The following is a 15,177-nucleotide window of genomic DNA, read 5'->3' on the forward strand; positions in this document are numbered from 1 at the left end:
GCACCACATAACTATGATAACATCCAGTGCTTCACCCCCACATTACGTAAAGATACATTCACACGCATGCGGCCACTGTCTTCAATAGTAAGTTCAGTGCATTGGATTTGAAAATGGGAACCGAAACGGTAAGATGATATAATGTTGCTATGTGACACCCCAGATTTACACATAATACTTAAGAGCAGATGCAAAATAATACCTTTCTGAAAGCAGTATGAGGAGAGGAGGGAACATACTAAGAAACTTTGGGGGCAGAGATGCACTTCAGCATTTTCTTGCAAATCCCTCTTGTACTTCATCCATATGTTAACAGGATATATTACTGTAGTGCTGCAACACGGATAGCAATTAACATTTGCAGCATGAAGAATGTTTCCAATTGTTCCATTCTCTTCAAAGGCTGAAAAAATTATATGGGGTAATCAGTAGGACAGTTTAATATTTAGATACCTCATGACAGATTATTCATCTGATTTTGAAAAATACAGGATTGTTCAGCACTGTAGATAAAAGGTAATACATGTGTGAAGAGGCCCATGTGGGGTTTTTTTTCCTTATCAAAGAATACAAAAGTTTTGATATTTATTTAATAAACAGGGAAGCTTTTGAGAAGAACACTGATAAAATATACATATTGATGAAGAAGAAAGAAGCAAAAGATTGGGAAAAAGGCTGAAATAAAGCTTATTTAAGAACACTTTTGTGCCCATTTTACTAAATAAAACTCATATAAGATTAATTTGTGACAGTCTTTGATATGTTAAAAGATATGTATGTATTCGTATATTTAAAAATCCAACTATATAAATATTTAAATGATAAAATGGATGATAATTCAATAAATCTTTTGTGATAATATGTTAGTCTTAAACAACAACGTGGCCATTGTCAAATAAGATGAGTTATCTCTATAGAAATCTGTTACAAATTTTCTTTTTTCCACCTAGAATATGCTTGGCCCACACTGAAATCCATGTTTTCACTGTTGAGAGAAATGAACCAGTCTGCCCTAAATAACCTGCAAAATGAGTTGAAACATCAGAAGAGAGAAGAAAGGGGGAAATACCCCAGACCTAATGCTCTTCCATGGCCTTTTGGAGTTGGAGGGGTTGCTGCTGCAGTGGTTTAGACTTAGTTCATCTCTATCGCTTGTTACGATGACAGAAAATAAAATACTAGCGCAGTATATTTAGAACCAAAATATAATGCGTTAGGGTGTGTTGCTATTTGGGCTTGTTTTCCCCAAATAGAATAATTTATCAATAATTTATCCTGCTCATTTTCAAGATAAAGAGGCACCACTTTTAAGCTTTCCAGTTCCCATCCCTTCTAGCAGTAACCTCGATTGCTAGTAGCTGCTGTCATTGAGAGCAGGGTCTGTTTAAATGGAAGAATTGCTCACAGAGGAGTGGAAATGAAGTAGGAGGATGACCTTTTACTGAAGCAAAATCAGGTCAAGACATAGCACTATTTACAAGGAGGAAAAGCAAGATACTCACACAAGACAAATTAGCTAAGGAGGACTTTTATTTCTGTCTTTTCAGTTTTTGATAGTTCTCTCCATTTCCGGGCATCTTGTATGCACCTCTCCTTTGATTTTCCACTGTAGTCTTTTAAAACCAGGAAGATGAAAAAGCATGAGAGCAAAATCTTACGCTATGTAGTCCTGGGAATTAAGGTTTTTCCTTTGTAACATGCAGTGTCTGCAAAGTTTATTACAGCATGTTTCCAGGGGTGTGTGGCATTATTCTCTTTCCCTTCCTCTGTGTTTACGTTTCTGTATTAAGCAGGAACAGACAAAATACAACTAATCTGATCACATATTAGCATAGCTCTTGCATTTAGTCTTTATTCAGCAAAGATAGTTTGCCCCAGCTTAGGCAAGATCAGTAAGCCTGCACGGCTCTCTCCGGCTTTCCATTCCCGCCCCTTCTAGCGGTAGCCTCCCTCACTAGTAGCTGTTGTAAGAGGAAGTGCTCTCAGTTGTTTTAAAAAAGAGCTGTCATGATTTGCAGCATGGGGAGGAGGCAGCTGGATAAACAGAGACCTCTCTTTCCAAACTAGGACTGAATCTCCACAGGCTGGCAGCCTGTCCTCTTCCAAGTGGCCCACACTCTTCACCTGCAGGATTTCTCCTTCAGCTTCAGATCAGGTCAAAAAGGCTCTGCCGGTCCTTCCTTCTTACTCCTTCCCTGCTTAAAATTATTTGCTAGGTTTGCCATTCAGGGTGAGGAAGTGTATCAGTAGCTTCATTTCCTTCCCTGCAGGGGAACCTGGGGCAAAGGAATTTAGTCGTGATCTGAGCGCAAGGAAAAGATTATCCTGGGCGGTAAACAATGCTGGCTTAACCAAGTTTCAGGAAAGGGTGTGTTAACTACTGAAAAGAGTAGTACTGTGCTTGTGCCCATTGGTTAGAGGCATCTGTTGTTTGTTGCTTGTGGGAAGGAAAGAGTATTCTGTATTTTGTTTGTCTGGTTCTTTACCTGGCCTTCTGAAAAGGCTTTCCAGTGATGATGAAGCATGACAGTGAAATGGTGTGCAGCTGGTTGTCTCTATTGTTGTATATATCAAACCTGTTAAGCGTGTTACAATGTTCTAAGATGTTGAGAGACTAAAGTTAATAACCGATTACTGTGTTTGCTTTTCAAGTTATATACACTGTAAAGGGGTTTGTTTGTACCTATAGCCACATTGGAAGACCTTAGTTTATCACCAGCCAGTTCACTTTGGCTTTTTAAAATGCTTGCTGCATGTTTAGCATGTTTCACCAAACCGAAAAATTACTTGTGGGACAACATCTAGTATGCTGACAACAGATATGGCTCATTATGCGTCCCGATTAGGTTTTAAATTTTTGGATAATATCAGTAAGGAAGAGAATGTTTTAATGTCCTGTTTGGCTCAGGAGCAGTTTTTCAGGATATAGTCTAATTTAGCTTTGGTAACCCATGTTAGCAAAACTTGTTTTGTATCTTTTTCTTAATTTCTACTGTTAACTTGCTGACCTAGGGTTGCAACTGGCATTTCTTTCCTGCAAGCTCTTTAGATTCTGTGATGGGAATTCTAAGAACCCTCAAAAACAGATTTTCCTCTGTCATATCAAATTCCACACATCACTTGTAAAATCTTTCTGGCAGAGAATATCTAATTTTTACTGTGAGATGAGGTGTATATTCCTAAGGTAGAAACCAGAAGTACAGAAATGTGTTTCATATTTAAACTTCAGGTTAAATTCTTTGTGTGCCTGCTTGAGATTTTTGCTACGATTTCTAGACAGCCTGCCTCCTCTTTTTAAACTGTCTTAAATTTTTCAAGTTCCACTTTAGATACAGTATCTGAAAAATATCCCAGTCTTTCCAAAGTTACACTAAGGCGACGTTGGCTTTGTGGTAAAACCTGGATACTTTCTGCTAATAATAGGAGGATATTGTCTTGGACAGCTGATACACATGTTTAAATCATAGGTTCTGGCAAGCTACGTGTCATTATTCTTTGTATCGTGAAGTTTTCTCCATGCCATGGATCAAGCAACCTTTTTCCATGACCCAGCAAACTCAAAATTACAGTGATTTTCATGATGATTACAGCTTACCACATAGGTGTGGCACTTCAGCATGTAGAATCGCTTAAATGGCCTCTATAACCATAATCATGTGCCCAGCCTCTAGAATACTTGTGTTTGGTCTGTATTTTGTCCCAACAAGACCATTCATGTTTTAAATTTAAAGGTTTCCTAAAGAAAAAATGAAGAGTCCCCGTGATAGACCAACATTTGATTTAACCTGAATATCTGACAGTTTTAATCCTTTGACGATTCATGGGTACCTGAACCTGACAACTTACTCAAGCCCCAAAATAATTAGTGTTAGTGCTAACAGTGACAAAATTTCATAATTAAGCTAAGGTTTCATTATTAGAGCACCTAGATATAAAATGAAATTGTATTCATTATTTTTAGTGATCTAGTTAAATAGACTTCCTCTCAAACTGAAAAATACAGTACAAGCAGCATTTTTGTAATAACTCAGGAAAAAAATGCTTTATGGATCAGATGAAAGGCTGGCTTAATATTAACACGATGATCAAGATCTGTAGGATATTATGCTGCCCACCTTTTTAAAGCCTTTTTAAAATTCCATTAAGATGTGGGCTGCACAATGCTCTTCTGAGAGCAGATGTTGCAACAGAAAATGCATAGATATTTGTCCTAGTCAAGGATGGAAAACAGCATACCAGATAATGGATCGCAAAAACTTAGGTGACTACTTAATGGCAAAAAGAGTATCGCCATCTAGTCGTGGTAATGGTATAAATTTTTTGAAGCCCAGATCTGGTAACTGTAGGTAGGGTAATGTTACTGTTGGGCAGTAGGAAAGCTGATAGGGAATTTTGGTTCTGTTCCTCAAAGGAACACAGTTCCTCTCAAAATCAGATCATCCCCAACCTTCTGACTTTTCAGAAGAGTTTGAAAACCTGGGTCCGTGCCTAAGCCCAGGAGCTGGGTATGTAACAGAGCCCACCTCCTAGTTGTGCTAATGGCTGTCTTTATAGATATGCTCCCCTGTTCATAGGGATTTTCCTTTATTATTGCTATATGTTCCATGCTGCTATTGAACACTATGTCAGAGATTGGTGTTTTTAGTTACGTATCTTCCACTCCATGCAATATAGTTAAATTGATCAGTTCTTGAAGTACTGTGGGCTTATTTGGTGGAGGGACAGTATAAATAGCATTGTTTAAAATATGACACTGGATACATTTAAAACATGTTTTGCCAACAGTAAATAGTTACCAATGAGATATATAATGTTCATGAGTGTGAAGAATGTTTCTCTTCTGCCAAATGATATGTATCAAAGTTAAGACCTTGTGCTAGTTTAATATAATATTCATGATATATCAGTAAAGAATGAAATTGCAGAACTGGCAGTTATTCCATACTTTCCATTTTGTTTGACAGTTGAATCTGATCATCAGTGAGCCCCACAATGCTCTAGCTATGGCAGAACCAAAGTATATTAATATTCTGTGATTGTAGATCAATGCAGGGGTGGGATTCAAATTTTTAACAACCAGTTCTGTGGGCATGGCTTAGGTTGTGCCTGTGGCTTGGTGGTCATGTGTCTAGGTGGACATGGCTTGGTGGTCATGTTATTGGCTGGGTGTGGCCAACTCAATATCTCTCACAACGAGACACGCATCTCCTCACCTGGCCTCTCATGGCTGTGTGGATGCTGCAACAGTCGTAAGTGTGAAAAATGGTCATAAGTCACTTTTTTCAGTGCCATTGTAACTTTGAATAGTCACTCCACAGAAGCAAAGTACCAGCAAAGGAGGGGGAAAAAACTCCAGAGACATTCCTGAGACAGGAAGTCTAGTCCTGCCAAGAATGTAACAAGGGTTAACAAGAGGCAGTTTCTGTAAGCAACACCAGAATTTTTCCTTCTTATCTTTCTTACAGGATTAGACCACTAATTTCTTGTAACAACCGGTTCTCCAAACTGCTTAGAAAGTTAACAACCGGTTCTAGTGAATTGGTGTAAACTGGTAGAATCCCACCCCTGGATCAATGTCAGTAAAATATTTAGACTGAAGTAAAATATTTAGACTAAACTATGATTATTGAGCAAGAAGCAAAGAATTACATTAAGAACTGTATGCAAGACTTTGTGAGAAGATTATTTGATGACTTCAGAGAGCACATAGAGATTGTATATGAACATGCAAAAAAGCATGTATTATGCAGACAGGGTTTTTTCACCAGCAGTCAAATTATGTGTGGCTTTGTAGCTAGAGAAGTAAAGCTGTCAACAAACTAGAAAGACTGACCTTCCATGAGTTCTTAATATATACCTTACCAAGAATTGAACTGAAGTTGTTGCAGAAGGTACTCATGAATGACTGGTCAGTGAATTAATGTGAACATAGTTCTTTAACACCTGGGGGGGGGAGGGGGAGAGAGAGAAAAAGAAACTGAATCAGTGTTAATGGACTAGTTCCTGCTGTTTTCTTCACAAGGTCTATTTGTTTCTATCCCACCTCTATTATTTTTACAAATAACTCAAGGTAGCAAGCATATACAACACATCTTCCTCTTCTTATTTTCCCCACAAAAACAATCCTATGAGGTCGCCTGAGCTAATGAGTAGCCGAAATCACTCAGCTATTTTTCAGAAATAGTTTGCCATTGCATGGCCAAGAGAGAGTCACTGGTTCAAGATCATCTAGCTGGGTTTATGCCTAAACTGGGACTAGAATTCAGAGTCTTCCAGTCTTTAGTGTGGTGCCTTAACTAGTACACCAAAGCAGTTCTCATACAAATATTAAGCAAATGTCGGACTGGCACCAGCTTTGCTCCTAGGAAAGAATGACCCTTGACTCCATGGATGTCAGAGAAAAAGGTATTTTTACTGGGGAACTGGGTGCAGCACAAGCAAGGCAAGCTCTGAGGAAAATCCGCGCAAAAATCATATATTGAAAGCAATCCCCAATGTCCAAATCCCTCCCCTCTTTGAGAGCAGTCCAATCATGTCCCGTTCCAATATTCTGGGAACCAGCGGCCCCTGGTGCAGTTGTAAACTCCTTTTCTAGGATCAATGTCCTTAAAGGCAAGAAGATGGCTCAGTTTGGCACCCGTGGCTCCTGTTGGCATCCATACTCCCTCAATTCCCACATATTCCTTCACGCCTCCAGCTCTATTCCCCTCCCAAATGCCCCCTCCCCCTTGGTTGTGGCAGTTGCTAGCAAGCTTCAAAAAGAAGGCAAAGATAAGTATCTGACAGCAAGTATATATGCATAGAACATTGTTTCTCCGCTTTGGCAACTCTAAGATGTGTGGATTTCAACTCCCAGAACTGCTTGTTCGGGAATTCTGGGAGTTGAGATCCATTCATCTTAAAATTGCTAAGATTGAGAAACACTGGCATAAACGTGAGCAGATTGGATGGATGGATGGATGGATGATAGCCATGCAGGCAGGCAAGCAGGCAGGCATAAAACCAAGTTTGTTTAAATTGTGTCAAGTGCAAGCTACCAGAGCCACACTTACGAAGCCCATAATACAGGAATATGCTTGCCTTTCCTTGGGAACAGATAGATAAGGTTCCATGGAGCCTAGGATAGGTCAATCCTGGATATCTCTTTAGCTGCACTTGCGAGTGATCTCAAAACTTAGCAGTGATCTTGAATTCTCAGTGAATTCTTGTTCAAGAGGGAAACTTCTAGTGATAGATAGCCTGTCTCCAGCTGCTGATGGTGATCGTGGTCATATTCATACTCTTAGCCTCTCAAAAATTCCTATGGACCTCATGGGATACATGTTGAATACCTGCAGAAAGCTCTTAAGCTTTTGCAATTATCTGTTGCTTGTCTGCATTTTTACAGACCAGATCAGGTTATGTGCCTTTAAAAGGTAGTTTTACAATCCGGCTTTTCAAGATTTTCTGTTACAGGTAGTGCTGACCTGATGACCAGGAGTGAGCCCAAAATTTATATTGCTAAGTGAAACATTGGAGTTTTGCCCCAGTTTACTTGCTATAGTTGTTAGGGGAATCATTGCATTAGTTAAGTTAGTAACATGGTTGTTAAGTGAATCTGGATTTGCCATTGACGTTGCTTGCCGGAAGATTGCAAAAGGGGATCGGACACTGCAACTGTCGTAAGTATGAGTCAGTTGTCAAGTGTCTGAATTTTGATCATGTAACCATGGTGATGCTCCATGCTAAGTGAAAAATGGTCATAGGTCACTTCTTTTTCTGTGCCGTTGTAATTTTATGAACTGTTGTAAGTCGAGGACTACCTGTATGTATATCTGTGGAACTTTCTGTTATTTCTGTCAACTTGTTACAGTACCACAACCTGTACCAGGCTGTACCATTTCCACCCCATGATATACTGCCCAACATGTCTAGCTACCTGTTCTAGCCTCATTCAAATTAACAAATTTCAGTACTGATTGAATGTAAGTCTGTATTGTTTTAAATTGTGGTTTTATATGTTGTAAGCCGCCCCGAGTCGCCATGGCAAATAGGCGGCAATACAAATCTAATAAAACAAACAAACAAACAAACAAACATAGACCTTGAAGAGTAGCATTGGTTTGCCTCTTCTAGAAGCATCTAATCTAATCCTTAATTGCAGAGATTGGGACTAGATGATTTCTTCTGTTTTAAAGGATAATTAAGTGATCTTCTGAATATCTACTTTTCAGATGAACAGATTCTTTGCCCTGTTGTCAATACATCTATTTTCCCCCTCATCCATTCAAATATTTAGATTATAGTTGCCACCTTACTTTTACTAACTCTTTTGAACTCTGGGCTAGAGATATAGTTAGAAGTGGTAACTTGGGTGCTCTCTGAGTGCAGATGTTTCATTACTCAATTAGGTAACATTGTCAGTATGAGTAAATGTGAGGCTTGCTCCTGGCTTATATAGAGTAGCTTGATCTGCCAGTGTTGTTATGTATGTGTGTGTCTGTTTCTCTTTGTGGGCACACTACCAAACAAAGCAATTGAAAATAGCTGTCATTCTTTTTATTTTTTAAGAAAGTTTATGGAGCACATTTAGGTTGCAGGAACATTATTGGAAATCAAGATTATGCTGTAGCCAGTGCTTTGCATGGTAAAATAAGAGTTGCTCATCTTTTAAAATATATTTTTTTAATCAGAAAAAACCAAGTGGATCTGACCCCCGATAAATCACCAATGGATATGCTTACTGGCACTGTTTGGTATTCCATCCCATGGTATAGAATTTTTTCTTAGGCTTTTTCATAGTTGCTCTACTGGGATCCATTTCTCTTAACTGAAAGGTAGAAACACAGTATATCATCCAGGAAGAGTATATATAAATAATTAACCGTGTATCTGCAAACCACATTAAAATTAATTAAATGTATATGCTGCCTAAAAATTCAAAAGAAGCAGTCCAAGAAGAGAAGATGTGAAAAGACCTGGCAATCACCGAGAGTTGGATACAACTGAATGGATTACATTATCATCATCATCAAACACTTTCTGGCTCCACTTTCTGGGAGTTACTTGGAAAAAATTTTTTTGCACCCGAGTCAGAAGCACCAACGCTTCCGTGTTGAAAGGATTAGTCAGTGACATGACCATTTCCCTGAGGACGCCCAGTTGGGGGCTACTTTCATGTCCCCAGCAGGAGCTGGAATGAAGGACCGAGAGCTCAACCCTCTCTCATGGCAGCTCTTTGGTCTTAAATGCAGGTTTGCTAACCTCCTGCTCAGCAGTCCAGCCATTTGAACCATCCTGCTTCTTGGTTACTTGGATAGTAAATTTGAATGTGAACATATATACCTGAATTTCACCACTGGCTTTCATGTTCATGCATTTTCAGTTCAGCAGCACCTAAAAATGTTGTGGCTGCTACCGCACAGTTTGTTTATCACTTCCGCTAAGGCAGTTACATGCATGTTGATTGTCCTCACACTCAAACTGTGGAGGCTTTTTGGTTAGTTACTTAAAGAGTTCCAAATCTGAATGATGGTCAAATGCCCCTATCAATGCAAAGATGTTTCAGAAGTCTTTATGTTGTATAGGTAGGTGCATGTGGCTTATGACTCATAGACCAAATAATAGAGGAAGTAGGTGACAAATTATTTTAAGAGTTAGGGAAATTCCCTGTGAATAGTGTGTATGTACTTCTTCCCAAGCCACCATGTCTCAATGATGCAGGATTACATACCCGTAATCATATAAGCAGCTTATTTAATCTGTTGTGCTGCATTTGATAAAGACCTAGCAGTTATAGCAAGGGAGCCCTTTGGTTTTCCCAGTGCTTTTGATTAATGGAACATTGTTAAATATAGTATACTTTACTGGCTGAATAAGATCAAAAGCTGCAATAAACATTAAAATGAGCTCAGTTAAAATAAAAAGAAGATATTTATGGAGAAGTGGGAGTGATGAAGCAGCTGCATCTATAAGAAAAGACATATTAAGATGTCAGAAGGGTATGGGAGTCAGTACTTCTGTGAAAACATGAACTAACCCAAAAAAGTTCTGCGTGTGAACTGTGTACAATTTGGAGTGAAATCCCTGGGTGAAATACGCTTCCCAAGCCTCTGAGTTGGCGTCTTTAACATTCTGATGGCAGTGATAGTGAAGGAAGCCTGTAAATACCCTTGTGTCAACAGTAGCAATTAGTAATAGTTCTATACTTTTAGCCCTTTCTGGATCCTGGAATATTAGAATTGATATTATACAGTAAAATAAACTTCAGGCTCCTCCTTTAAACCTCTGTGCTATGAAGCCCCATTTCAGAGAAATAAATGTGCAAGAGCAAGAAATAGACTCTCCTTCAGCCTCTTTTAATCTAAGCTAAAAATAGAAGTGTGTGCTTTACTGTAGATTAAACAATAAAGAGGAGCCACTATAGTATGTACAATATTCTCCCTGATTCCCCCTGGCACCAAAGCAGGCATCTCTGGGTGCAGCCTTTGCAAAAATTGCTTGGATGACTTCTGTACAGTTCCAGAGTTGGGGTTACTAGACCCCAGTGCTTATCCAATAGAGGAAAGTATTGGATAGACCAGGGGTTTAACTGTTATATGTGGGACATTCTTGTTTGCAGGTCTTTATATGCTTCGGAACTATAGTGAACTTTTCTCAGTTGGGACAGGCGTCATTCAGCCTTTCATAAATAAGGAACAGATACTGGAATCTGAAGAAGTCCGTTGTTGCAGAAACGTTTCCTGTTAGAGCCCTAAAAGGAAGGGACTTTTTTTTTTGTAATGACCTGACCAGTGCTGTATCTTTCTGTCAAGAGAAGATGTCCAACTAATAAAGTTATCACCATCCGATTAGCAAATAAAAGGCACATTGGTTTCAAATGCAACACTAGTAAACAGAAACGAGCCTTTAGAGACTTCTGTGACTGGAAGTATTTTTTATGTATGATTCGTTCAGGTGTTCCAAAATGAATGAGATAAAATATTCTTACCTCTGCTGAAAAACTTGCCCTACGGATTAGCTATATTATCGGTAAATGTGAGAGGAGGCTATTTTTGGCGAGATGAAATGACAGCTGCCACATAATGCAAACTAATATTCATGATAACTGCAGTTTCAGATATACGAAGGTTATCATTCTGTCACATTAATTGTGTAGATAGGCAAATCATAACAAGAACTCTTTTTCATATGGAAAGTTAATTATAAATAACCTTGCTGTTTTTAAAAAAACAATTGTTTGCCAACCAGTTGTAGCAAAATTTGGTAAGAATTCTAACTTGTTTATGGGAAACTGACACGAAAGGTTTGTTTGTTTCTTTTGTAAGGCATTCACTCATTAATTCCATTACCCACACTGAAAAACTTTCACTTGTTTATTCATTGTGTAAATAAGGCCATATACAGTATTTGCCATTGACATATGAATGTGGATTTGTATGCATTATAAATATTCCAGAGTAGATAGAGAATACGATTTTATCTTTGAACTACTATTTTTAGGTGACATTCCAACTTTGCTTTTGTCTACATAAAAAGTTAGCTATCCAGAACTTAGTTTTCATTTTATTAAAATAACACTTATTCTAAGTTATAAGAGAAATGGGTATACAGTTTGTAAATGAGAAGCTCATCCATAATGTGGTGTGTGTGTGTGTATGTATAGATATAGTATAAAGCATAAACGTTATCTATCTCTTACTTTTCTTGCAATCTGGAATGTTGCTATTAAGACTAGCAGGCAGATTAAGACTAGCAGGCAGATCCTTCAAGTCATGCCCATTGTTTTATGGACATATTCATGTAATTTTTTTCCCACTTTTCTATGACGTGTTGGTCTGGTATGTTTAAGGGTATTGCAGATATTTAGTATTTATTTGTGTTTAGAGTTGCATAGGCTGTTCTGATCATAATGTTTATCTCAGTGATCCCTAAGTCAATACAAACTTATGCAACCTCTGAATTATAAAAAATTAAGCATAACATCTTTCTATATATTCGATTAAAAGTTTGCCAATTCAGCATAAGAAGATAGTGAATATAGCAAGTAGAAATTTGGATATCCTTCCAGTTGTTTCAATAATGTTTTTTAAAATACTGTTAATAAGAGCCCAAAGGTTTATTTACTTGATAACCCTATAATTAGCCAGAATACAATGTTGTAGATGTTCAAATACTCAAATTTTTCTGCTTCTGATTTATCACTTTATGATTGTTGTTTTGTCTCCTCTCAACAACCAAAGTTTCCCTAAATGCTCTCTAAGCATTTGAATGATGACCTAAGATAGTTCACTATTACAAAGCAGAGAAGTTTATTTAAAAAAAAAATCTAACAATTTCCAGCTATGAAAAACATTGTTAAGGAATTGATGTTACATGACACTGTTGAAGACCAACAACAACAAAAATCTGTAGAACTGCCTGAAATCTGCTTGGTTCTTCAGACGAGATCAGTGCAAACAATATGCTGAAAAATTTAGCTGATATTCACCATTCAGTGTTGCTTATGCAGCAGTGATCTACAGAGGAAAGTTATCAAAAATTGTTTTCCAGTCTGTTCATAAAAATCATTGCCAAAAGTATGCAAAAGAGAACTTTGGTAAGTCTGAAATATTTTGAGGCAAAGTGACTTGAACAATTGGAACAAAGATTGAACTGTTTGGCTACTACCACAAGATACATTTTGTGTGTGTGTGTGTGTGTGTGTATGAGTGAAACATTGAAAGAAGGAACACCTTGCCCACTATGTACTTAAAGGAAAAACTTACAAAGATTTTGGAGTGACCTTCACAGTCTTCCAGCAATAATGGCTATGCTGAAATCTCAAAATATCCTGCAAATGCAGAGACTACTCTAAGAATGTTTCTGTGCTAGAAAATGTCTGCAAAGAAGATTTGTGTGTGTGTGTAAGAGAGAGAGAGAGAGAGAGAGAGAATATTGTAAGAGGGGGACTAGAAAGACCAAGCTTTTAAAGAGATATTTCATAGCCCTACATTATGCTGATTTGCCTTTTAAAACTGAAGATAAAAATGGCCGATTTTCTTCTCTGGCATAGGTAGTCCTCTACTTACAGCTGCAGTTGAAGCCAGAATTTCCACTCATAAGCAAGGCAGTTGTTAAGTGAATTGTACCCAATTTTATGACCCTGGTTGCCAGGATTGTTAATTGAATCTCCTCCCCCCATTGACTTTGCTTGTTAAAACACAAATGGGGAACACGTGACCCCATCATAAATACATGCTGGTTTTCAAATGCCCAAATTTGGATCACATGGCTGTGGGGATGCTAATTAAACTTCATAGTTTTGCCCATTCTTCGTTTACTGGGGTTTTTTTTAATGTATACCAAACACTCCAAACCATGAGCAGACAATGTACTAAGGTACTAAGTTGCCCAGAATATAAGGTACTAAGTTGCCTTTACATAATTCCATGAAACCACAAAAATGTGATTTTTTTAAAATTTTAATAAAAATGTCTAATACCTGATATCTTTCAGAACATGGCCAAACTTTTGACAGTTCTCAAGAGTGAGATTGCTGAAATCATTTTTGGACATTTTAAAACTCATTTTTATTTTTTAGTGCTTTAACCCCAACTCATACTTTATGCATTTCCAGAAGTTTATGTATTTTGTTTTTAGGGATTCCAGGTATCAATTTTGTTTAAGGTAAATAGATAACATTTTTTTCTATTAAAATTGCTTATTTTTAAACTGAGTTCTGATTATCAGTTTTTACAGTTTACAGTCAGCTAGACAGTTGCACAAAATCAGTTGGACAATTACACAAAATCAACAAGGAAATTTCTACTTCCAAGTTTATATATATTTTTTATGCTAGTTTTAATCACCAGTTTTGTCAACAAGGAAAACAGCTGTGTTGCCATAAAACCAATTAATAATTTTGGACTTTCTGAAAGACTGAATGTTTATTATGGTTTAAACTTTGTGGATTATCGTCTGTTTTGAAGCAGGATAGATTGTGTTCTAGTATTATTATTCCATAATACATGTATTCATCATTAAGAATGTGCAAGAATAGGAAAATATAGATGTCATTTTGTACATATTAGGAGTTTGTTTTGTACACACCAGAATTTAGATAAAAGCAGGTGCTCCCAAATGCAATAGTTCTAAATTTAGATAGTCCATGTTGAGCAACCACTAGATAGTGGTTAAATACTAGATAGTCCATGTTGAGCAATCACAATTGGTACTGGCAACTCGGTCATTAAGTGAAACCATTATTAATGAAACCACAGCTATGCTTATGATCTTATTTCATAAGCTGAAATAAGGGTCATAAATGCGAGGACTGGTCACAAAGTTAGAATTGAGTGAAATGCCATTGTCTCTGTCACCACTATCATAACTGTGAAAGGTTACTTTACAAGGCAGTCACTAAACAAGGACTACTAGTAAGCATACTCAACTAGATTTAAACCAGAGGACAGTAGAAATAGGAATTGTACTGCCACTAAAATAGCTGCAGATAGAAGAACACTTTCTATATACTGTAATTATTCCACATTTTCAGTTCAAAGTGTGTAACTGGCAGTTTTAATGCACATAAAAGGTAGATAAACTACTTTTTATACTTGAAATATAAAGTATGGAGTATGGAAAAGTAATTGCCTTTTCCATACTGTCATTCCTCTGAAAATAGAATCTTATACACATGGAGAATTCTCCAATTGCTACTTGTATTATTTTTCAAACTTAGAAATGCATGATAATCTGAAGGAACTGTTGATACAATCTCCATTTTGACCACAATGTGATTTTTTAATACATGGTGGAATTGCTATTTATAAAATTGAATATGTCTGAATGTTTGGAATTCTTGTTATTCCTTTTCTTGCTGTCAAGGGATCTTGGCTATTGCTTCTTGGATTTCCCATACTACAGCTTTGCCTCATTTCCAGTTTGTCTCGGATTACTTTAGTTTATACCAACATTGTAAAATGAGGTTTATTTTTCATTAAACAGGAAACACTTGGGTTTTCCTTGGACAGCTGAAAGGCATCAAACTGATTCAGCTGATACATTTCTCTCCATTTCGCCCAAGCTATTAAAAAAATAAAAAAGAAAAGGAGAGATGGGGTTTGGAAAAAACCTACACAGTTTGCTTCTGGGTCCAATTCAAAATATTGGTTATCACCTTTAAAGCCCTTTGTGGCATGGGACCAGGTTACCTGA

At 37.4% G+C, this 15,177-nt stretch overlaps 1 protein-coding gene across 12 annotated transcripts in view; it reads left to right on the plus strand.

Annotated features, from left to right (window-relative positions):
• The window catches only part of DGKZ (diacylglycerol kinase zeta), a 156,720-nt gene that overhangs the window by 85,537 nt on the left and 56,006 nt on the right, over positions 1–15,177 (plus strand). For 2 of the 12 annotated variants that reach the window (XR_003374777.2, XM_026707638.2), the window contains exon 1: positions 1,989–2,155. The exons of 7 other annotated variants lie outside the window; for them this stretch is intronic. The gene's annotated coding sequence lies outside the window, so the exon portion shown is untranslated. Of the gene's footprint in view, positions 1–1,970; positions 2,156–15,177 lie in introns of those variants that run through there. 3 more of the 12 variants (XM_026707656.2, XM_087921437.1, XM_087921439.1) reach the window with 3 other exon arrangements.

Source organism: Pseudonaja textilis, chromosome 1 (genome assembly GCF_049901715.1).
Source record: "Pseudonaja textilis isolate UNSWEBS1 chromosome 1, rPseTex1.2, whole genome shotgun sequence".
Taxonomy (NCBI): Eukaryota; Metazoa; Chordata; class Lepidosauria; order Squamata; family Elapidae; genus Pseudonaja; species Pseudonaja textilis.